The following is a 3,377-nucleotide window of genomic DNA, read 5'->3' as shown; positions in this document are numbered from 1 at the left end:
CATATATCCACGTGTGGTCGGGTCGAAAAGAAAACTGAACATTCATTTGGGGGTGAGAAAAATGGAAATTAAGGCCGATTTTTGAGTGAAAATTTTTTCGCGTATACAATACTTCCTTTTTTGTAAAAGGAAGTAATTCGGACAATCGGACAGGATACCATTTGGCTGGCGCATGCAAAGGATGGGACGCGCGCCCTTTTTACACTCTAATAAAATTACAAAGGATTTGTTTTTAGAATTACCTCCACATGGCTCGATGCAGAATGTGATTCTAGATACAATGCACTAATGAACGGAAAATCACAATTTTTGGACTTGCTTTAGCCCAGCTCTGAGATGCAGAATTGTCTGTATATGAATGAAAAGATTGGACTTTAAATCATTAATTAGTGTGATTATTCTTCTGTTGGGAAATCTTTATGAACAAAATGACGTCAAAATGTGAAGAAATAAGATCCACAACTTTGCTCAATTGGTTCAAAATACTACAAAAAAAAAAAAAAAAAAATCTTACAATCTATCGCAAAGGTGGTCCTGACACAACTGATGGGCATCATTGTTTTTTTTTTTTACTGACAGTAAGAAACTGACTTCATAATTCTGAAAAAAAAAAAAAAAAAAGAAAAAAAAAGAAAAGAAAAGCATTTTAATTAAACTGCCACAATTTTCTTGTCTGGCCAGGAATTCGTCGATGAGGCACTAGAGGCTTACTTTTCTTCAGTAAATTCACAAAAAATTCGACTGTGTATGTCATTCAGTGCCTAGAGAAACGTCTCTTACCGTTTCTACAAAAACACAAAGTTTCGATCTAATTTAACAACTTCATATTACGTAAAATTGGCAAGAGAGTGGGTTTCTTAAAAAAAGATTGTTGCGTCTTCCTTTGATACATTGCAAAAAGGAAGTGTTCATGATCTTTGAAGATTTCTTTTGTGAGGGGAAATTGTTAAAGAAAAAAGAATGTCATTCAATGTCAAAATGCTTTATAGGTTAGAGAACAGAACGCGAAACAATGACTCTTCAGAAGAAAGCAGTGTCTACGAAGAGTCATGAAAAAGTAAGGAACGAAAAAATAATAAATAGACAGTCTAAATTTACACGCAACACCCCAGATAAAGCAAATCCTGTTCGACTGAATTGAAAGGGAAAAAAAACCCTACCCAGAAATAATGGGGGGAAAGGAAGGTAAAAATCGGTGGCAAGTGGAAAAAGTGACTGTTCATTTCGGAAGAGAACGGCAATAATAATAATAAAAAAAAAACACATTCTTTTTTTTTCTTCCATTTCGTCTTTGGCATTGCGCCACCCCCAGTCAACGAACGCCCCTCATGACTAAGCGCTCGAATATGAAAATGATATTCTCTGGAAGAATAACGATCTTGAACACAAAGAAACATTAGCTGGCGATTTCCGTCGCAGCAGAGATATTAATAATTATTCCTCCAGGGCGGGAAATTTCACAATACACCCTTCCCCTCTTCTCGAGGACTTCTCTGTGTTGCTACCCCCCCCCCCCCCCCCCAACGGCGTTAAATGTCGTGACTACCTTTCGTTGTAATTACTGAGAAGGTCTTGTCACGTTGTCAGGAAGCGGGGGAGGTGGTGGTTTTAAGTAGATAATCGTGAGTAGACATGCCTTTGTCCTTCTTGTCCTTCGAACATTTTAAGGATCCGTTCAATGAACCACAGCAGATCGATTTATCCAAAATTTTTTATTCAAAATTTTGAAAAAGTGTTTCAAATCCACATTCCTATTTACCGTATTTGAGAAACTGTTGCAACTTTGAAAAACTGTTGTGTAGCTGGAATCTTCTGTTGCATCCCAAAGGAAAAGTTCAGTAAAAAGCTATTTCGAGCAAATCGAGCAAACAAAACGAAGTTTCTAAATCCGGCCACTCACGTGTTGTCTCAACTGACAGTTCGAGCTGAACAAGTTGAAATCGTACACTGCTGAAGCACTTACTGTGGACAGTTTCAATTGTCTTGTTGAAAATGTATTTTTGTTGAAAATGTGTGACAGGCTTCACATAAATTTAATCGAGAGCTACACAGTTGAACCTCACACAAAATGCAATATAATCAGTTGTACGTTCCAGTTTAAAACAGACGGAAAATTCATTCGTCTTATAAGTGCACAGTAGAGTTTAATTGTGATTGAAATATCCACACACGTACAAATTAATCTGCGCAGTGGAACTGTTCTATTCAAATTCTCAGTTGAAACTGTACCTGTATAGCCAGCTTTATGCAAAAGAAATTATGAGATTTTTTTTTTTGGGGGGGGGGGGAGGGGGGATAATCAAAATTTATTTTCTCATTTGTTTCAAACGTGACTTAACCCCTTAATTATGAAATAATTAAGCCTGTTTGATAAGCAGAGTACTATGTCAAAGAGTAATTCATAAGCAAAACTTGAAGATTGCAGTGGGATAGTTAAGAGCTATGTTGTGTCCAATATACCGGACATAAAGTTTGAAACCAGTACTTCAGCTATAAAATCCATAAAATATCATGCGAAATTCATTGTAAAATGTTCCCCCAACGAATATAAATCCTTAATATCTGTACCTCAGAGCCAGAAAAACCTAAGTCACATTATGATAATTTTACAGGAGTGATGGAAAATTTTTTCTGGTGCATGTAAAGGATGGGACGCGCGCTCTTTTAATTCTGGTAAACGAGCTGATGTGTGCATCACATGACTTCCTTTTACACCAATTTAATGTTATTACTCCATTATAGGCAATTTCAATGTAATTCAATAGTGAGCTCTCTAAATATCATCAACAATGGCAAATTGAAACCAGATTTAAGAAAAAAAATTATATTAATTTGAATTTTTGGCATCTTGAATTCAAATTATGTTTTTCGCAATCACGAGCGTGTGTGTGTATGTATGCGCGTGTGTGTTTGTGTAGGCGCATGTGTGTGGGTGCGTGTGTGTGTGTGTGTATGTATGTATGCGTGTGTGTGTGAGTGTATGTATGCATGTGTGTGCGTGTTGTCTATGCAGTGCTTGCTGTGCGTGTAGGCGTTCGTGTGTGTGTGTGTGTGTGTGTATGTAGGCATGTGTGTTTGTGTCTGTGTGCAGGCATGAGTGTGTGTATGTGTGCGTGTAGGTGTGTCTGTGAGTATGTATGCATGTGTGTGCGTGTTGTCTATGCAGTGCTTGCTGTGCGTGTAGGCGTTCGTTTGTGTGCGTGTGTATGTAGGCATGTGTGTTTGTGTCTGTGTGCAGGCATGAGTGTGTGTATGTGTGCGTGTAGGAGTGTGTGTAGGTGTGTGAGTTTGTAGGTGTGTGTATGTATGCGCATGTGTGTAGGATATGGAAGCAACCTGGAGACGGTTTTCGCAAGAGGAGCAGCATCGTGAGGTCG

The sequence above is a fragment of the Uloborus diversus genome, chromosome 7 (genome assembly GCF_026930045.1).
Source record: "Uloborus diversus isolate 005 chromosome 7, Udiv.v.3.1, whole genome shotgun sequence".
Lineage (NCBI taxonomy): Eukaryota > Metazoa > Arthropoda > Arachnida > Araneae > Uloboridae > Uloborus > Uloborus diversus.
Note: the sequence above shows the minus strand (reverse complement) of the source record.